Source organism: Panthera uncia, chromosome D2, assembly GCF_023721935.1.
Source record: "Panthera uncia isolate 11264 chromosome D2, Puncia_PCG_1.0, whole genome shotgun sequence".
NCBI lineage: Eukaryota > Metazoa > Chordata > Mammalia > Carnivora > Felidae > Panthera > Panthera uncia.
The window spans coordinates 75,968,735-75,990,671 of NC_064818.1; the positions used below are offsets into that span (position 1 = coordinate 75,968,735).

Genomic DNA, 21,937 nt, shown 5'->3' on the forward strand with positions numbered 1-21,937 from the left:
GAAGGAGATGAGGATGAGGGACTATCTTATGGTGCAGGATGCCCTCTGGGTAGACACTGACCAATCATCAGCCCCTTTGGATCCCAAGACTTCTCCTAAAATAACTAAATCTCAGCCTTTTAATTTAGCAAAACGACCACCAATGCAACTTGGATTGAACACAAATAATGGCATGAACCAAATTGGCTGTGGCCCCGGTTCTCGCATGCTCTGGCTGGAGGTGGCCTACTGAAGAGTCTCCCGTATTTCTTCCATAGCAGGGGCTTCACGTTGGGGAATTGCGGGCGCACTCCTAACCACAAGCATTTAGAGGTGCCCAGAATAGTTCTTTGTGCAGAAACTTCCCAAGGACAATGACAGGTTCCATTATCTTGATAAGAGTTTCTTTTGGATACCATCCAGTTTCCTTGTTCCCATTCTTTGCTCACCAAACAAACTCTTGGTATATAATTTGGTCTTTCAAGCAGACTGGTTCTGGAGCCAAAGTATACTCCTATTGTAAATGAATGAATTGGCCCCTGGCTTACCAATTAGTGTCTGGTGAGTATAATTAGTGTAACTGGATTTACTAGAATCTGATCGCCCTGGGGCGAATTGAACTTGAAAAGGCTAACACTCCATGATGCTGCCATCCTGTGTGTGGGTGCTCCCACTGTCCCCCAGGCTCCTTCCCCCTGCTTCCTTCACTTTGTCCTTGGACTTTTGCCCTCAGGGGTTCCCTGTTCAGGTATAACCCCCCCCCCCCCCGCCCCCGGAGAGGCAGTGCATTGGGCTTCACTAACCTGTGCCTCAGTGGGAAAGAGTTGGAAATAACTCTGGGGAAGATGGTGATCGTTGGTGAAGGAGAGATGGCTCCTGGGTGTCTAAGGGGAGGGAGAGAAAGGGAAAGACAGGTAGCAGAGAGGAACTGGGAAGCCACAGGTTTGATTTCCTTTTATTTTCCCATTTTGTTGTGAGCCGACTCTGGACAGCAGCTGCCTATGAGGCTTCCAGTTGTGTTGGTCTAGATCTCATGTTGTCCTTAAAAATATTCTCCCTTCACTCTTTTGGGGACAGGCCACTTAGTGTCTTTCATAGGACCTGTGTCAAAAAATTCTGCACCTGTCCCGAGGACCTCAGAGCTTGTTTTCTTTCTCTACCCATTCCTTTGAATGTTTCCGAATATCAAGATGTCCTTTGGTGGATAGCACTCAAACCCAAGACCCACCATTTGGTTGGAAATACAATCGCTTAGGGGTAGGTGGGGAGGGCTTTGGGGTTTAGTGGAAAAATACCGGGCCCTGGAGTCCCACTTTTGATTCAAGCTCTGGTTCTGCCATTTTCTAGTGGTGTGATTTGAGTAAGTTACCTAACCTCTCTGAGACTCAGATTCCTCTGAAGCAGTTACCGAGCTAGTGTGCTATTTTGGGCACCTCATTCAAAGTAGTTCTTCCTACCACTGATACTCTATTCTATCACCTTTTTCATTTCCTTCATAATTCTTATCACAATCTGAAATGCTTCTTTCTACTTATTCATTTCTTGTCTATTGTCTGTGTTGCTCTAGTTTATAAAGCCCATGAGGGCAGGGATTATGTCTCCCTGGCTTTGGACTTTAGCCCCATTACCTAGAGCAGTGCCTGGCACATCGTAAGTACTCAGGACATATTTGCTAAGTAAGCAGATGAATAAACAGTATTATCTTTTACATGTACTCAGTACCCAGTTAACGTAGAAGTCACTCTGTGTGAACAGTCCTGGTCTCCTTCTTTCGGATCTGCTCATGTCCATTCAGTCAATTCCATCTGCAAATATTTCTTGATATTTCTTGATACCTACTATGTGCTAAGCATTGTTCTAGATTCTGGGGATATAGCAGACACGAATCCTTGCCTGGTAGAGCTTGTATTGTAGTGGGGGCAGATAAGCAAAACAGTAAAGACATAAAATATAAGGAGGCCAGATGGTGAGAAGCACTGTGGAGAATGGTGAGCCAGGAAGGGGTTAGGGAGGCCTAAATAGGGGTGGTTAGGAAAGGCTGCAAGGGGGAAATATGTATCAGAAAAAATCTGAAGGATGGAAGGGAGTGAACTCACAGATTTGTGGGGGAAAATCTTCCAGGCAGCGAAAACAGCAAGTGCAAAGGCCCTGAGGCTGGACTATCACTGGAGTGTGCTGAGAGGAGAGGCTATGGGGGCTGGCTCTGTGGGGCTTATAAACCATGCCAGGGCTTGCAGCATTATTTTGAGAAAGATGAGAGTAAGATGATCAGACTTCTATTTTTCAAGGGTCATTAGAGTGTTTCTTTCTGGAAGATTCTGCAGTTGGATTGTGTCCTGATGGACAGCAAGCTGTATCAATCCTCCTACTCTCCATTCTTCTGATGGGAGGCAGTTTCTGTTGGGAGATGTCCTGGACACCGGCCTGGCTCTGTGTGTCACTTCCTCTCTCTGGATCACAGAGTCCCCAGCTCGAGGCCGCATGTTGGTGACCCTGGAAAACAGGAGCGAGGACTGCTCTTGATAACCCACCTTCAACAGCCAATGCCTGCTGAGCACCTGCTCTGCTTGAGGCACCGTGATTACAGAGGAGCAGCAGGAAACGCTGAGACAGCTTGCTCTTCAGATCGTGGTGGGGCTGGATGGGGCGGGGGTCCCTTGTAGCCTGGTTGGGAAGACGGGCTTTCTGAGATCAAAGCTGACTGTATGCATCATACACATTGTGCACGAAGGGTTATTAGAATGGTAACAATGGCTAGCAGTTCTGCTGTGTTACTTAGCAAGGGCAAAATCAGATTTTGGAGGTCAGCCTGACACCCGAAGGTGAGCCGTGGTCACACAGACTTCTGGGACCCAGTGGCCAGAAACAAACAGCAATATCTGAAGACGCCCACCCCTTCCCACCCAGGCTCCCCAGCCTTCTGCTTGCACCCTTAGCTCAGCGACCCTGGTCCGTCCCAGTCACAGGGCCCCTGGGCTCAGAGATCAGACACCCTGCAGAGGCGATGGGAACCTGTGTTGCCTCCAGCCCCCCAGAGGGGCAGGCAGGGCACTTGCCTGTGGGTGGAGCCAATCTTTGAAAGAAAGCGGGGCTTAGGCCACATAAGCTGAGGGCAGTTGCCTGCCCTGGGGAATCTGCCTGGAACCCCAGCTCAGCATCGGGGCACTGCCTCTGGCAATGCCCGGAGCCTCACTGGGCCTCTAGTTCTCCGTTCAGTAAAAGGAAGGGCAGAGCTCCCTCAAGGGATTCCCAGCTCTGCCCCAGGCTGCCTGCAGGAGGAAAGGGTGGTGGGGGGGGGGGTGGTAAGCTGGAGGACGGTGAGCACAGGAAGGAGGAGGAGCTGTCTGAACTGGCACGGACCCCTCCTCCTCCGTTTTACATTTGGGGGCTTCCCACGAATTTCAATTTAGGAAAGGTTTCTAGCGCTGAAAAAAAGTAAAAGCCATGTGCACGCCTCCAGGGGTCCAGTGAGGGCCATCCCTCTGGGACGGAGGTGGGGAGCTTGGTTCCACCTCCGGAGTCTGCAGGCAGGTGGCCATCAGTATGGTTTGCCTGGGGAAGGCCCTTCCCACGTGGGGCCTGCGTGCCGAGCCTCGGAGCTTTCATGAGCTGCTCTGTCCTGTTTTTCTTTTTTCAATTATTTATTTATTTAGAGAGCGAACGAGGAAGGGACAGAGAGAGGGGGAGAGAGGATCCCAGGCAGGCTCCGCACTGATGTCACAGAGCCCGATGCATGAACTGGGCTCTACCCATGAACTGTGAGATGATGAGCCAAAATCAAGAGTTGGCTTAACCCCCCGAGCCAGCCAGGCGCCCCTGTTCTGTTGTTCTTAATGGCAGCTCCGTAGCTCCAGTCTTCCATCCAGATGTGCTGTTCACGCAGGTGCTTCTAAGCCAGTGGGCAGGGGAAAGGGAGAGGGAGCAGATGCTGCTGGAGGGCTGGGTTCCCCCAGAACCCTCCTCTACACACAGGAAGGCCTCTCTGAACAGGGTCTTATAACCAACAAAGGGCCTTGGGACAAGGCGGGTTTCTGGTGATGAAGGACCTACCTGGTGGTGCCCTCAACCCCATTGTGTCCATCCTGCACGTTAGGGACGTCCACCTTCTTCCTGCTCCGCTGACATTAGCCATTTTCCCACCTGGGACACATCCCCAAGTGGCTTTGAAATGACAGGTAGGTCCCCTCCACTTCCCTCTCCCTGGAGTCTTCTGAAAAAAAAAAAAAACACACACACATGCCCTTGTTTTGTTTTTTTTTTTTTGGCTCTTTACTACTGATCAAAGAGGAAGAAGAACAGAGTCACCAAAATAACGAAAATGGGGATACTGTGCCATTGGGAAAATCACACTAAGCTCTCGAGAAGGATGCTCCCTGTCTGGGCAGAGCTATCGATGAAGCTTGCTTCCCAGGCTCCTGGCAGGATACCCTCCTGCTTCCCTTCTCACACAGTCCAGAAAGTCATGCCTTGTTCTTCGCTGGGTCTTCCCACTGGTGGTCACTGGATGACCCTTGTTTATACTTCGGCACTACGTTTAGGTGTCCCCTTTTCCGAGAAACTGCCTCTGCCATCTGGTTTAGATACATTTTCTGTACGTTCCCATCACAACTTGTATTAATACTTACTGCCCCCTGTTGTAATTGTCAGCATGTGCATCTGTCTCTACGACCAGGCAGTGTGCTTTGTTCGGTGAGGGAAGGATACATTTACCCTCTTTCTCCCTCACAGATATTTCTTACTCCGACCACCACTATTCTCTGCTGTGCTCAAGGCACACATCACTAAGCTGTAAGAGCTCCCCTGTTTTGATGATCCCAGACCTGGCTTCATGACCATCCTCGGCCCAGCCCACCAGGATCCAAACTAGCATAACCCCTGGCAGAGGAATCCGATGTGCTGTCTGGTCTTAGGCATCCCTAGGAGATGTGTATCCTTGCCCTCTAGTCCCCTGAGACCTACCAATTCTTGGACTGACAGCAGGAGAATGAAAATCAATGAGGCTATCCTGCAGAAATGTGCTTACTTTCATCAAGGGGAGAAGTAGAACTTGGGAAGAGGTGTAGGATTAAAAACAAAATCCCCGGGGTGAATGTATCTTCTATCTGAATGAAGCGAAGTGTAGACGCCCAGCCTTGAATCCTGACTGGCGTGAGTTCATGGTATCCTTCCAGAATGACACAGCAGGAGACCACAGGTTATCGGCTCATGGCAAGGAAACCAAGGTGTCATCTGATAGCCTCGGTGTCTCAGCTGAGAAGCAGGGCACTGCTCCTCCAGGTCAGCATGACAGGCAAGTCCTGCAAATGCTTCTACCAAGGGTTACCAACCACCAAGAGCACTTTGATCAAAATACAAGACAGGCAACCTTGGGGAGAGTGGGGGGTTTACCAAAGTCTGGTGATAAAGACTGGGGGTCCCAAAGGGAAAAGTGATACCTACATGACAAAGCCAAGGAGAGGGACCGTTTGTAAGGTAGGAGGAGGTCAGGGGCAGGCTTTGTGGGTTTGCCAAGCTCCCAGAGTTACACAAAGTGAACGTCAAGGGCCAAGAAATCAGAGCCTGTGAGATGGTCGGAGGGGGTTTGGTCTGAGGTTTGGTTTCTCAGCTCCCGTGCTATGGGATTAGTGTGAGAGCCAGAAGATGGTGGAAGCTAGGTCGAGCCCACGGAATCTATGAACTCACCCCTCGTACCTTCTACTTTCCAATCATGTTGTTCTCCAAAGCAAGGGGCCAACAAGGGCATACACTGCCAGAACAAATCATCCCAAAGAGATGATTTCCCTTTGGCACCACGCTCTATGTTTGCCCAGCAGCCCACATCCTGCTATGCCCCCACTCTTGGGGCTGACTTCCCCAAAGTTTATTCAAATTCTCCAAGATTAAACTTAAGCCTGTATTCAGAGAGCACCTGAGAGTCTTACAGGTTCACCTAAAAGGAAGTTGGGAATTGTATCACTGTCAGTGTGTCTGCAGTTGGAGAATGGCCAGATCGTTCACAGAGCAATCAATCTAACACACCTAAGTTGTTCCCACAGATTAACCATCAACTGTTAGCAAAAGTCCTCACTTCCTTTACACTGATTTATGGCAGCAATAGAAATATACCACCCTAGTGGGCACGCCTCCTTTCAGCTGGGAACCTATAAATGTCAAGGTATTTTTCTTCCAGTTGAGAAGAACCCAGCAAAATGGGGATCTCCACGGTCATCTTCCAAATATGTCTTTTACTGGGTCCAGTTCTACCTACAGGTATTATATCTAATTATTATATTCATTAATTTCGCTCCTGCAAATCCAAATCATAGCAAATTGTATCTACTTATTCCCTGGTGTTAGAATTTCCATCTCGAGGGGAGTTTTGTATCAAGGAGGAGGCAAGTCTTTGCTGATAATTGTCATTGCGAGTACTTAGAAGGAATGGCTCTTTTTTCCCCCCTTTTGTTTCTGGCTGAGAAATACAATAGTTGTACTTAGAAAAAGTCGATCATTATGTCAGTGTTTTCAGCGAGTAGCTCAACTAAGGAAACGATTGATTGGCCTTAGAAAAATCCTTGGTGTTACGGAAAAGTGTGTGTGTATTATTAAGAGGCCCTAAAATTTTGATCGTTGGTTGAGGACATGGTTTGTGTACTATAAAAACGGGCAGTAAGACTGCCCCTGAAAATGCTCATTACGTGACTTATTTCTGCAGGTATATCTGGCTTGGTATTTACAGGCCAAAGAGCTGAGCACAGACAAGATCATTAAGACTCGAAATTTGTGTCTGTCACTCACCGCTTTAGAAGCTCAACAACTCATGGGTATCTTTGTGTTCTTAGAGTGTCAGGTGGTCAAACGGACACAAAAGAGCCACAGGCAAATCAGTGTGACTGTGGAATCTCGGTGTCCATGTATGAGATAGTACGTGAACAGGCCGGTTAGCCAGTCTGCCTGTTAGCTATCTCTCCATCTCTCTCCCTTTTCCCATTGTCTCTGTCTCTCCCTCAGTTCCTCCCTTCCGTTTTCCCTTGCTTCCCTTTCCTCCTTCCTTCTCTCCCTCCCTCCCTTCGTCTCTTCCTTCCTTTTTCTCTTCTATCTCCCTCCCCCTTTCTTTGGTGTCACCTTTTTGCTCCATTCGTGAATTTCAGAAGACGGGGCCAAAGAACCCTAATTCCCAGAGAACTTCTAGAACTCTCACGCCTACCCCCAGGCTTTGTAGGGGAAGCTCCCAAGCTAGAGGTTCATTTGGGAAAGGGCCTTCGTGAAAGCAGCACCCCCGTGATGAGGCCCTCGCCGCGCTGGTGATGGGGGGACTGGCCAGTTCTACGTCAACGGGGTACTGACTACATGGTGACCGAGGGCGCCCACCTTCTTTTCTTGTCAGGAGGACGTCAGTGGATACTGGCTCCGGGCAGTGGGTACTGGCTCTGGGCAGTCTGGGGGCTGGAAACTTCGTCTCCATCAAAATACTTGCAAATGGTGGTGTGGGGGGGTGTTGTTAGCTCTGGCTTTTATCTAGAGGACATTAATCCCTGGACTTGGACTGGCTGAGCAGGGACACGAGATCCACGTCAGCCCCTGAGGGACAGGGTGCGAGTTCCCCCCATTGTTACCTGCAGAGGGGCTTACGGCCGCAGGGATCGCGGATTGCCGCAACTCGTGGTTTTACTAGCGGGTGTTATAGGCATGGGCATGCGCATGCGCAAACGCGTGTGCGCGCACGCACGCACGCGCGCCGGTGCTTGCTGTTTAGACGTGGGGGATGACCCTCTGCAACGTGCTCCCTCTGTACCAGGTGCTCGGGTGGAGAGCGTGCCTGTGTTTTCCGATCTAAACCTGCCAACAGCCCCACAGTTAAGCATCACCACTGGCGCATTGCAGACGAGGAAACTGAGGTTCAGAAAGGTTACGCGGTTTGGGCCGGGTCAGCAGCGGGTGAGCGGCTGGGCCGGGGTTTGAACCCTGGAGGCGGTCCGCTGGCATTCAGGGAGCCGTCTTGGCCCGACGACTCTTGCTGCTTCTCGAAAAGAGCCCAGGAGACAAACCTCGGCATTTGGCTCGGGGCTGGAGCCCCCGTGGGGGAGCTGGGTGCCCGCTGGCCATGGCAGCGGGCACCGTCCTCAGCTTTGGTCCTCGCACAAACTCCTGAGAAAAATTCAGTGCCCCCAGGTTTGTGCGGGGCTGGAGGGGCCGTGGAACCCCTGCCTCTCCTAGCCACGTCTTTGGCGCTGCCGTTTGCCAGCTCTGGGGCCTCTGCAAGCCTCCCTTTACTCGTTTGTGATATGCGACCGTGTTCCAACCTCCTAGGGTCACATCGACGGGAAGTCACCGCCCAGTGTCCGGCCTATAGAGGGCGCCTTGGAACTGCTCACTTTTAAGCCTCTAGGCACTGTCCTAACGTTTTATCCAAACCTAACTACCTAAGGGCCAGTGGTGTCTTGGATTGGATCCTGGGAGAGAAAAAGCAAAAGCAAGTGACATCCAAATAAACCCTGGAGTTTAGTGAGTGGGAACGTACCAGCACTGATTTGGTAGTCAGGACAAATGCACCCCGGTAGTTTTGGGTAGCATCAGAGGAGTTGGGTCAGGGTGTGTGGGATCTCCGTATTAGCCCTGCAACTTTTTCTAGAAGCCTACAGTTATTGAAAGAAAAAATTTTTTAAATTTTTTTAAATGTTTTTATTTATTTTTGAGACAGAGAGAGACAGAGCATGAGCGGGGGAGGGGCAGAGAGAGAGGGAGACCCAGAATCTGAAGCAGGCTCCAGGCTCCAAGCTGTCAGCACAGAGCCTGACGCGGGGCTCGAACTCACAGACCGTGAGATCATGACTTGAGCTGAAGTCGGATGCTTAACCGACTGAGCCACCCAGGCGCCCCTGCAAGAAAATTTTTCATGTAACTTCCTTTGGTCCCATTTCTTGAAGGCCAACGTTTTGCAAAACGAGGAAGTAATAACTGCTTACAAATGAATTCCAGCAGGTTGCTGAGCCTTGTGTGTACCCTTTCCACAGCTTCGCAAGGGATTTAGCAATGACTGATGCCTGAAATAAGGAGAAAACGAATGAAGGGGTTTTCAGACATTATGAGAAGGTGTTTAATGTGGGTGACATCTGGACAGGGGGCGGGGCGGGGGGGGGGCGGATGTGGGACATGGGGAGGCACTCCTGAATCACCATCCTGAACAGTTCTCCTTTCTTCAGAGCACGATTGTTGCACAAACTCACCAGTGAAAGTTATGTGACTCAGTCTGGTTGAGGTGCAGAATGTTCTGGAACAAGGAGAAAGTCCGTGGCCACACTCCAGTAATGCTGTTTCTCTGCCATGTTGACAACACTCATGCTGTTCCCTTTATCTGGTTACAGTCTTCTTCCCACTCTCCCTTGCCTTCACCTGGCTAAATCTAGCTGCTATTCTTATTTTATTTAAAAAAATTTTTTTTAATCTTTTAATGTTTATTTTTGAAAGAGAGAGACACACAGTGAGAGTAGGGGAGGGGCAGAGAGAGAGGAAGACACAGAATCAGAAGCAGGCTCCAGGCTCCGAGCTGTCAGCACAGAGCCCGACGCGGGGTTCAAACTCATGAACCGCGAGATCATGACCTGAGCCGAAGTTGGGCACTCAACCGATTGAGCCACCCAGGTGCCCTGTGTTGAAAGTTTTTAATTCAAAATTCAGTTTACTCAGTAGATACAGGACTGTTCACATTTTCTCTTTCTTGTGTCAGTTTTGGTAAATTACTTTTTCAAGTAATTTGTCCATTTCATCTCAATTTTATTTTATTTATTTTTTAATGTTTATTCATTTTTGAGAGAGAGAGAGAGAGAAAGAAAGAGACAGAGCATGAGCAGGGAAGGGGAGAAAGAGAGGGAGACACAGAACTCAAAGCAAGCTCCAGGCTCTGAGCTGTCAGCACAGAGCCCAATGCGGGGCTCAAACTTGCAAACCCGAGATTGTGACCTGGGCTGAAGTCAGATGCTTAACCGACTGACCACCCAGGCACCCTTAGCTGCTATTTTAAATACCGCAGACATACCTGTCCTGTCCAGGAATCTTTCCCTGACATATACTCTTAACACACACACACACACTCACAAACAGGCACATATACAGATACACACACAGAGTGTATCATCCCTATGGTTATCACTCTTATTTTTCCATGGCATCTTGCACCAAATTATCTGTGGATTTTTCTAGGGATCCTGCTATGCTGGGAGGCGCTGGAGGGCAGCGTCTTGCTCATTTAGGACCTGGCTCCACATCTTGCATTTCCAAGAGCCTGACCGAGTGCCTGGCTCATGCTGAACATAGTGATGCAGCCTGAATGCTCCAGTGCGGGGCCAGCTGGGCCAGAGCCATTGTGCCTGTGAGCCGTCCCCAAAGGCACGACTTCATGCCAGGTCCTGAGCAGGATTTCTGTTTCCTTGTATATAGTTTCTGGGACGCTAAATTAAAAATGGATGAAAAGACCTAAATGCGAGACGGGAAGCCATCAAAATCATAGAGGAGAACACAGGCAGCAACCTTTTTGATATCGGCCTTGGCATTTTCTTACGAGACACGTCCCTGGGCCAGAAGTGTGATAAGGAAACAACGGTATACGTTTGTTAAGATTTATGGGGTTTATTTCTTTTTATGTCTTATACATTCTTTCCTATGCAAAGGGTAAAAAGCAGGATGGATACAGAAATGTGGATGCCATCAGCCCGACTGATGTTTGAAGGTGTGAGAATGTGTGAACCAGTGAAAGTGTCGGCTGAAATTTAAATCTCACAAATAAGCAGAAAATATAATTTCTGGCAGACTATATATATATATATATACATATATACACACATATATATATATGTGTATATATGTATATATGGTGTTCTTTGAACAGTAGTGTTTAAGAATAAAATACTTTGCGGGGCGCCTGCATGGTTCAGTCCGTTGAGCATCTGACTCTTGATTTCAGCTCAGGCTGTGATCTTCACGGTTCGTGAGTTGAAGCCCCACATCAGGCTCTGTGCTGAGAGCGCCGAGCCTTCTTGGGATTCTCTGTCTCCCTCTCTCTCAGCCCTTTTTACACCCCCCCTCAAAAATACACAAATAAACATTCAAAGGAAAGAATAAAATACTTTGCAATTTCTGTAAGTTGAAATCGATGGTATAAGGCAAGGAAGGGGAGCTATTAGCTGTGACTTTGGTAAATGACTTAACATCTCTGAACCTCGGTTTCCTAACCTATAAAATGAGGACGTGTATTTTGGAAATGGGAACTCAGAGAAAAGTCGTTTTTTTCTAGTCCAACCCCAGGGTTTCTCCGCCTCAGCAGTACTTACATTTCAGATCAGGTTGAAGTGTTGTTGTGGGGCTCTGGCCTGTGTATTTTAAGACGTTTAATAGCGTTTAAGATGTTTAACAGCGTATCTGGTCTCTAATGAGTTTCTTATTTTTGTGTGTTTAAATATCTAGTTCTTTCATTCTGAAAATTATGTTGCTTTCTGGTGCGAAGTCAGTATTTTATTTTAGAATAAGGGTTTTTTTCCCCCTATATATTTAATTCGTATAGCTATATTTTGAATATAGCTAATATAGCTAGTATTTTGAATATTTCAAAGCTAATTTTTTGAATGCCAGCTACATGACAGACACTGTTTTAAACACTTGGTGTATTTTTTTTTCTGGTTTTGTCTTCACAATAACCTAATGAAGTAGTTCGTGTAATTATCCTCATACAGATAAGGAGACGGAGAGTGAGGTTAATGATTGCTCACGTTTAGAGGGCAAAGGAGCAGCAGCACTAGAATTTAAACCTACGTTCCTGTGTCCCCCAAGCTCCTGGGTGTACAGGTCCCACTCCCAGCACCCCCACTTTGCCCCATCAGGATCTTTCCTTTTCAAGAACTTAGTTTTAGGCTGTTAATGTTTCCTAATGAACTCAGAACCCTTTTTTAAAAGAACCTCTCAAAGAAGAATCTTTGGATGGGAATGATAGTAAACCCAAATTGGTTTACAGTGAATGACACTTCTGTATTCAGTCCTTCCAGCCAGAAACCTAATTCGTCTATCTCTCCCTCTGCAGGAGACGGCCAAGAAGCTTTGCATAGAGTTTGTATTTTGTGTGTGTGTGTGTGTGTGTGTGTGTTTACTTATTCTATTTTTGAGAGAGAGAGAGAGAGAGAGAGAGAGAGTATGTGTGTGTAAGTGGGGGAGGGGCAGAAAGAGAGGGAGACAGAGAATCCCAAGCAGGCTCCACAGCTGTCAGCCCAGAGCCCAACGTGGGACTCGAACCCACGAACTGTGAGATCGTGACCTGGGCCGAAACCAAGAGTTGGATGCTTAACCAACTGAGCCACCAAGGTGCCCCTAGAGTTTGTATTTTATTCTTATAAATACTGTTTTTTATTCTTATTCTTATTAGACTGTTTCGAAGGAGCCCTTTAGTTAGTGTAGAAGTAGTGTCCCTACCTCCTCAGAGCCCATTTTGCCCCACGTCTTCCCCTCTGCCTGGCTCACATCTGTTTGTACTTCCTGGAATTGTGCCGGGGAATCACATATGATCTCCGCTAGACTCCTGGACATCCCTCAACTGGAGCCCTTAGTTTCCTGTTCACCAGTTGCTTACCTGGACGCCTCACCTGCTAGAGCAAATTTACAAAGGACAGTGGAGGCATCACGCAATGTCAATACATCCCCTGCCTGAGGGGTCCAGCGTCCCATAGGGGCTGCGTAAGTGGTTGTCTAAGGAAGTGTATCTCACCATACTGTTGAACTCGCTGTTACGTTTCCTTTACATATGCTGTTGCACAGTGGTTTTCCCATGTGTCAGAGTCACCTGGAGTGCTTAGTAAACACACATATTTGGGCACCACTTCCAGAACTCCTGATGCGTAAGTCTGGGGGAGCCCTAACAATTTGCATTTTTAACACATTCCGGGTGCTGGCTGCTGCTGCTGACTCGTGGCCCCTGCTTGAAGAACCGTTGCTCCAAAAGAACTTGTTCTTATGGAGCTGGAACAGGGAGTTTGTTGGTTACTCAAAAATGTTGTTTAAAATGGGGAACCATAAGCTAGGATACATATTTTAAGTGTTTCGCTTTAACTTAAGGCACAAAAATACACTTTGACTCACCAATTTGCTGCCTTAGGACTTTCTCCCAGTAGGGATCTCCGGTGGTTCTCCAATGTCTTTCTTGCATAAACCAAACCAATTTTGCATATCTGAAATTTCTAGCCTTCATTTCTCTAAAGGGAAGTGTGAAATGAAAGACACTTGCAAAGCGGTATGAACACAGACATTCTCATGTGGTTGTACGTCTTTCCTGTGGTTGTATGTCTTTCTTATATTCTTCAGTGTCTCTCTCGCCTGATTTCTTTTTAGTACCTTGATTTTATTTCCAAAGCCTTCAGCCTCATTTTTATAGAAAGCCATCGTTTTCTTTTTACCCACATTTCATCGATGTACTTAATATTTAATTGAATTTAATCCAAGGGTGACTGGCATAATCAAGGTTGAGGTTCATACCTGCCTCTAGCTGATCGTACAACTAAGCTGGTTAGGACGGAAGTTGCCAGGATGCTAGGAAACAGTGCACCAGCCCTAGTGATTGGTAGGTTTACAGGGAGGATGGAGGGCATCAGTTCACTTGGAGAGGGGGTTAAATGAAGGTCAGTGAAGCGGTGCCTGGGTGGGTCAGTCGGTTGAGTGGCCAACTTCAGCTCAGGTCATGATCTCGCGGTTTGTGAGTTCGAGCCCCGTGTCGGGCTCTGTGCTGACGGCTCGGAGCCTGGAGCCTGCTTTGGATTCTGTGTCTCCTTCTCTTTCTGCCCATCCCCTGCTTGTGCTTGGTCTCTCTCTGTCTCGCAAAAATAAATAAATGTAAAAAATAAAAAAAATTTAAAAAAAAAAGGTCAGTGAAGAGAATGTGTTTACTGCCACCTACAGGATGCCTTTCCACCAGAGTATTCAGATATTGCAAATAAAAATACAATGCACCTAGTTAAATTTGAACTTCAGATTTATAAAAAAATATTTTTGGTTTGTGTGTGTGTGTGTGTGTGTGTGCGTGTAAGTGTGTCCCATGCAAATTTATTTGGGACATACTTACACTAAAGAAGTACCCATTGTTTATCTGAAATTCAAATAAAACTTTTTTTAAGACAATTTTTTAGTATAGTATGTCCCATACAGTATTTGGGATATACTTACATTACGAAATATGCTTGTTTATTTGAAATCCCAACTTAACTGGGACTCCTGTAACTTTTGTCTGGCAATCCTACTTCTGCTCCATATTTTCTTGACATTTGTTGCCTTTTTTCAAGTCTAGATGAAATATCTGCTCCTCTCTGGAATTTTCCTGCCCTCCTTCTAAGCCCATAAATCGTTCACTTTGAGATTCCCACCCTGTGCTCTGTTTTCCTCTCAAGGGTAAGACTGGATTACTGGCTACCGAGACTGGATGCTGAGTCGTCTCTAAGCTCCAGAGAATGGAGTCTTGTCCTGTGTGATGGAGTCCTCCCTTCTCCCCAACTTTCAGTGCAGTGCCTCATGGGCAGTGAGAGATCAGTCCATGTTTGCTGAGTGAATTATTTAATGAGTGAGGCCCAGCTAACCCTCCAAAGTAAAGTGTGATGCCACCCCCTCCTCTGCGTGAATTAGCAGGGAGGTGAGATTTAACGCTGGTTTTCAGAAGAGTTCTCATTTGGCCCTTTTTCTTTGTATTTTTCAGCAAGATCAGTGACAGAATCAACCATAGAAGCCACTTCTGAAGAGGCACAGACAGCAGGTGGTAACTGAACTCTGGGATTGGGTGGTTGTGGGGCCCAAAGCCACCCCAAAGACTCAGGAGGGCCTGCTATGGAGATTCTTGCTGGGTTTTAGATGTAGGGCAAGGAAGGGCCTCTTCTGATGGGGTCTACCAGGGCCCGGGCCTCTTCCTCGTAAGGTTCCACACTGACCAGAAGATAGGTCCTGAGTCTTCATGCTGGCCTCTGCCCAGTGACACCCCTTTCCTAAGATCTCTCCCGCTCAGGGTGTTCCCTGGGGGTTGCAGCCACTCAGAGACGCAGCAGAGGCAGGTGTGGACAGGAGGATCTGACTAAGACTCTGGATATAATCAGTTATGATTTCTCTTCTTTTCTAGAATTTTTATCAAGTGTTGGGAAAACAGTGAATACCTCTGCCTTGGTTGATGCTTTAAATAGTAACTTCTTCTGCTGTTTCTTTATCTTCTTCTAGCCCTGTGTGTGCACGGGTGTGCCTGCCTGTGCAAAAGTGCAGACCTTATGATTTGGGTCACATAGTTCAATGTTAAATATATAGATGCCAAGAGGCAAAACTGTGCCATGGGTAAGAGCAACTGGCCTGAGTACAAGTCCTGCCCCTTATTGCCTACCAGCCAGTTGGTCTTGGGTCACCTTCCAGAGCCTCCGTTTTTCCATGGGTTGTTTTGAGGACTAACCAGGATGATACATGGAAAGCTCTTGAATAGCATCTGAGCAACTGCGTGGTTTGGTCAGGGCTCAGCACAGGTTGTCCTGGCGATGTGTGCTGCTCAGGAAACAGATCCTACCTGTGGCACTGCCCCCACAACGCACATGACTGTGGCCATGGGGAAGACATGGGCCATCTGCTCAGGGGGGCCTCCAAGAGATAATGCATATTACATAGCTCAAGGCAGAATCATGATAGCAATGACCTCTCTTCCTCTCCAAACTGATTTGTCCATCAGGAAAGTGCAAACAATGGAGTGCTTTGACCAACTTATTTTACCGCTAAGTCAACTTCAGTTTACTTCTCTCTAAGAGGAGGGAATCCTACCATCATGGGTTGCCATGAGGACCAAATGAGACAATGTGGGTGACGCACTTAAAGACAGTGAGTGTTGGAAATTGTAGAATTATCATCATTGTAATTCTTATTGTAATGGTGGCTGACATCCGTTGTGTGCCGACAACACGCCAGCGAGTCTGATACACATTCGATCTATGTCTCTCGTTTAATTCTCCCGATTAAATGAGAATTTAATCGAGCGTCAGTAAGTCTCAGTAAGTGACCACCTCTGTCATTTTATGAGAAAGGAAAGACATTTTCACCTCCCCACTGTCTTTGTCAACACAAAGCCACTTGACTGTTCTTTGGACCCAACAGTTGCCAATCTATGCTTTTAGTGATTTCAGCCGGTCAAGAACCGAGAAGCCAAAGCCCGCCTTCTCAGCTTCTCATGCCCATTCATACGAACCGGCCAGGCTACGTTCCCTCAAAGAAATAAGAAAAGGAATGGGTCCCACATTTGTACGAAATTAGGTACAAGCCTAATTTGCTTTTCTTCAGGGATGAAACGTTCATTTCTATTTTAATGAAATACAGAAATATCTGCAGCAGGAAGTATGCAGAAACAAGTGCCCACATTATTAAAGAGTGTTACAGTGAATTTATTCTTCAGATGTAAAAAGCCATTTTTTTTTAAGTCACCATGTCTCTTGGGACTAGCTTAGCATTTTGTTCTCCACGCACCAGAGACGCAAGAAGTCTTTATCAATTTGAATGAAGTTTCAAAGACAGATTACAGATCTGTTGACGTTGATCCACATGCAGTGGCTATAACTCTACTTCGGAGTCAACCAGAAGAAAACCAATGGTTCACATGTGGATTTCTTGGTCAGGATCCCTGTAGATGAAACACACTCATGTCTGATTTTTCTTTTATTGCTTTGTAGTTTCCCAATCAGATCTTCTCACAACACCTGGTGAGTACTTTCAAAACAATGTCTGAATTTGGTTTAGAATTTAATTATTATCCTATACAGTTATTTACATCTTAAGCACAAACACTGCCTTTAGTGAATGGTATGAGGTCTACACAAAAGCATGATTTGTGTCCTTTGTAGAAATACAAAGACAATAGAAGCTTCTTTCAGTTATAGAATAAATGGACCAAGTAGTTATACTGTTATGTTCTTCTTCAATTTTATTTTGCCTTTGCCTCAAACTTTTATGTACATCAGAATCAATGAGGATATTTTTTGAATGCCAGTTCTTGGGATCTACCTTCCTTCCCTTCAGAGACCCTGATTTGGAGGGTCCGGTTTGAGGCTCAGGAATCTGAACTCTGATTCCTTCAGTTTCAGTTTCAGTTTGAAACTTCAGTTTCAAAGTAACTGAAAATGAAGATGGTCCGTAGACCGCACTTTGAGCAACCATGCTGCGTGGCCCAGTACTGAATTAAGTTTTTATGTTTGGAGTGTAATTCCAGAAGCATGACATTGCTAAGAATTTCCAAAGACAGTGGCAGAGATACGTATATATGTATTTTAAGTTCTATCTGTTTTTACTTATTTTTTTCTTAATGTCTGTATTTTGCTCAATGTCGAGTACATTTAAGTTGGTAACATTTTCCCAAGTGGTTCATGGCTGCATCATAAGTCTGACTGATTGATATCAAGGCTTTTCAACAAGTGCATTGCTAACATTGAACGTTTACACCCCTTTCCAAATGGCCTCAATATCTTTGCTACCTCATTTGGCGAGAACCAGTCCTGCCATGGACCCTTCTATGCAGGAGAGACTACAGTGTGGGCTCTCTGTGTGGTGTTTCAGGAGAATGTGTCTCCCGATCTCAGGGACTTATGGTCTAATGGCAAGATAGACAGTAATCATACAGTTACAAGTACAGCTGTGGGAAATTCTGGAGCAAGAGGTACATGGCGAGAGAGATGTGATCAGGCTATGAGAAAGAGACCAGCTCCAAGATAGTCACAGGTGAACTCAGGTCTGGAGCTAGTGCAGGAATTCACCAGACAGAGCACGAAGGAAGAGTGGTTTTCTGTTCTTCACTGCATTTGCTGTCAGGAATGTGAAGGAACAGGTACAGACTCAGAGGGACGATAGCCACCCTGTTTCTGCCTTTAGATACTCCCCTCCTCCATGCTTAGCCATCTAGCCAGGGTACTGCCCTGATGGGAGGTTATCTCTAGGTTCCATTTTCCAAACTGCCCTTGACACATTTTCCAAAGCTCTAACTAAAAAAAAAAAAAAAAAGAGAGAGAGAGAGAGAGAGAGAGAGAGGGAGACTTACAGTTAATAGAGTTTTTGAAGTGTTGCCTGCCATTGGTGGTAGAATACCATTTGTCTTTTGGAGCAAATGGGTTAAGAGCCACAGCTGGACTTGATTCTTGTTTGCCTTCTAAATTCTTGTCTAAATATGGATGGAGTTGGTGGAAGGCAAAGCCAGAGATGCGTTCATGAGCAAATCCCTGGGAAGCTCATCCTTCGATCATATCTTGAACTGACATATTAAAGATGAGCAATGTAGCACGATCTCTGCTTTGTGTCATCCTATCCCCCCTGTACCAACCCCTTAAGTTGGCCATTTTCTTGGAGATAGTGAGACTTAATGAAGAGGGCTTATACACAGCTTCCATCCACAACGTCCTTAAGTCCACTGAGATAGACACAGACTATACGGCAGAGTAGATGGTACCTGAGAGGATGAACTAATCTGGGGGCTTGTGACAGATGTAAGATGAAAGCCTTCTTAAAGATGAAAACCACAATAATTGAAAGCACTCTTATCCTGGAGTGGTGCTACACAAAAACAATATGGAAATTTAGTCAAGGCTGCTGAGTGACTTCATATTGAAAACCTCATTTTGTTGAGTTTATGGAAAGTAGGTTGGTGTGGACCACTTTCCTTGCAAGAACCACAAGGAGTGGGTTGGTAGCAGGCAGTGGCTGTGACAAAAGTCAGTGCAGGATGATAGCTGAAAGCCTTGACAATAGAGGTGGAGTCTGTATGTCCTTGGACTCATTTGTTCAATGTTTGTGACTCCGTGTCCTTGTCTATAAGTGGGGATACTGGGTTGGGGTAAAGATGAACTGAGATAGTACATATAAATAGTAAAACATGGTGTTGTTCTCAACTATGAAGATGTAATACTTCTTCAGTAAATGTGTTTAAGGTCCAGAGCACTTTCCAGAGGGCTATTGGAGTCACCACACAGTCCCCTTAGGCTTCCCTTCTAGAATAACTGGAGTGGTCTAGCCAGTAGATATGGGCTGGTTTGATGACACCGGTTTGTTTTTATACTCAAGCTCTTCTTCAGGCCCTCTTCACCCCCACTAGAACAATAATGTATGCCATGTTCAAATGTACACAATAATTACTCCAGAAGATTTGGGGCAATGGTTGAGTCTAGATGGAAAGGGACCAGCTCCCTTGGAAAGTGACTAGGTCTTTGGGGGGAATGTCTTTTGAGATCTCTTTGTAGCTTTTCCCGGTTGGTTCATTCTGATGGTTCAACTGTCTTGGACATGGTACCCAGCAGTAGAGACCAGACTATTTCTGTTCCTGGAAAACAAAGAAGTGGGAGCTATTCTTTCCAAGTGATTTACCATCATTCCCAAAATGGCAGCTGACATCATCTACAGCTCTGTGGTTGCTTGCTGGAAGAAAGCAAGTGGGTCTCAGTACATTTGTGGAAAAGTGTCTGTTCAGACTGTGCACAAATAGCCCAGAGACAACCTTAGTGTTCTGTTTGGTGCTATGGCTGGATGTTGTCAGGACTCTGGATCTCAGAGCTTCTGAGTTGGATGTTTATTGACTGCCGTGTGACTAAGCAAAGATACCTGGAACAAGAAAATAGGAATTGTGTGGTGTCATCTGTACTGTGTTTAAATGTCAGAGTTTTCAACAGAGGACTCTCTCAGGCATGTCTGTCATCATGTCCTTGAGTGTGGGAGCAGGGATGGCATGTCAGAAATGAGGTGGGGATGTTCTGGTGCAGACATTTCCTAGGTGTGTGGCCTCTGTTGAAAGAATGCTCTAGCTTCTTGTTTCCATTTTGGATTGCTTCTCCATCCTCAGGGGCGTGCAGCTACATGGCCTCACTGGCCCTGTTACTGGGTCATCAACAATATGAAGCAGGGCAGCTGGAGAAGTCCAGTGTGGAACCCCCATTCAAAGTGTTGAGACAAATGGGGTGGTTCTCTGGCATCCAGTCCCCTCTCTGGCCTGTTGGTTTTGCTAGAGAGAGACAAATCTCTGAACCCCTGAGTTCTGCTCCCAGCAGGACTCACATTTACAAAGAATCTGGAGAAGTTTGTCAAATGCCTTAACTTTCCCTGTACCAGGAAGTTAAAAAAAAAGGGATCGTGAAAGAAAATTTATTAAAATTTATAATAAGAATATAAACATAGCAGATCTCCTGTATGAAGTAGATTTTGGCACATTAGCATTAGAAAAAGTAAAAGTGTTACCATCACATGTCCTTTTAGCAAAATGAGATGGTCCAAGTTCTTGCTGAGAAATATCACTGATGAAATCCTTTCCACTGAAGTGAGTGAGCGCACTATATTTTGTTTTTGTACTTAGAATTATATTACTGACTCTTTGATTCTTGCATTTGAGGAAGTTCCTCTAGGTTATCATAATTTGAAGGCTCAGAGTCTGAGATTTCAATTGTACAAGCATTTTCACCATTACTCTTAGCATCTACAGGACTGCTCTCTATCTCTTTATGTTCCTCTTCTGACTCATCTAGTTATTGTGAAACATCTTCCTTTGTCAATTTTCTTCTCTTTATCATTGATAACAAGTAATGAAACGTTCTGAATTCTTAATTTAATTCAATGAAAGCCAAAAGCATCCTACAAAGACAGTGTCTCCAGTCTTTAAAAAAATACCCTCTTGAAAGCTACGGTGATATTTGGGTCACTGAGAAATGGTGACCCATTCCATTTGTCTTCTAGATAAAGCCTACCATTCCATTTTTTTCTTCTAGATAATGCCACCATTCTCTCTTTGTCTTTATTATAGAACTCTTTTTTAATGATAGTTAATAATTAATGAGTAATGATGAACCAATTTCTCACATGATGAAATAGCAAAATGTCTCAAGATATAGGAAAAAGGGGATCACTGAGAGCCCATAATGTATCTTGGACTTCTAAAAGGATCCAGTGAACCCATATAGTGACTATAAGAATGAGTTTTATTCTGTTTTCTTTTCTTTTATTAAAGTTTTTTTATAAGTTTATTTTTGAGAGAGAGAGAGAAAGACAGAGCATGAGTGGGGAGGGGCAAAGACAGAGGGAGACACAGAACCGAAGCAGAATCCAAGCTGTCAGCACAGAGCCTGACACGGGGCTCAAACTCACGAACTGTGAGATCATGACCTGAGCTGAAGTCGGATGCTTAACCGACTGAGCCACCAGGCGCCCCTATCGTATTTTCTTCTAATGAATAAATATTCTTTTTGTCCTTTGGAAGACCTCTAAAAACATAGAAAGGTCATGACCTATCAATCCTCACAAATAGAATGCAATTTGCTCAAAAAAAGAAACTCAAAAACTAAAATTAAGCCTGATGGCCCCTGAAGGTGTCCTTAGGGTTAATCTGAAGTCGAAGGGCATGGAGAGCTTTAGAGTGGCCTCACTGATGATAAAGATCCAGGGTTCTCTAGATGTCGGTTTTCTTCAAGATAGACTAGAAATTTCACAGGGTATGGATCAGAAGGAAGAGGTCATCTGCTGCCAGAATAAATACTTTTTTAGGGGGCCTCTGAGTGGCTATTCTGAGTGCTGACTCCACTCAAATTTCAGACTGGAAGGAGGATTCAACTGGCATCCAGAATCCTAGAAACCCATCTACGCTGCCTTTTCTTGTCTAGCCTTTCTTTCTGTGAACAGATTACGCTATAAACTGTAGCGTAAGTGGGCAGCGTAAAGAGGCATGTACTTCATTACATCTAAAATTATCAAACACTCCATATCCAGCCCACTTGTAATCTATTCTTGCAAAACCCCAAACACTGCAAGAACACTGTCGGCACAGAGACCCAAGAGTGAGCCACAGCGCCCCCTGGCATGGTTGTAAGGTAACGCTCAAGCCAATTTCTGTGACTGTACATCATTTATAAACAGCAGAACCTCTGTTTCAAGGTGAATTTTGTTTCTGTCTAGGTCTGTGGAACCCCTTGACTACAGACTATGG

The 21,937-nt window shown here is 45.8% G+C and overlaps 1 long non-coding RNA gene across 1 annotated transcript; it reads right to left on the bottom strand.

The window, feature by feature from the left end:
- Positions 1-869: 869 nt before the first annotated feature.
- Positions 870-7,756, bottom strand: LOC125933027 (uncharacterized). The gene is made up of 3 exons (XR_007460840.1): positions 7,572-7,756; positions 4,030-4,189; positions 870-2,472 (listed from the first exon to the last, which is right to left on the bottom strand). It is a non-coding gene; the product is annotated as an uncharacterized LOC125933027 (long non-coding RNA).
- Between the last annotated feature and the right edge of the window lie 14,181 nt (positions 7,757-21,937).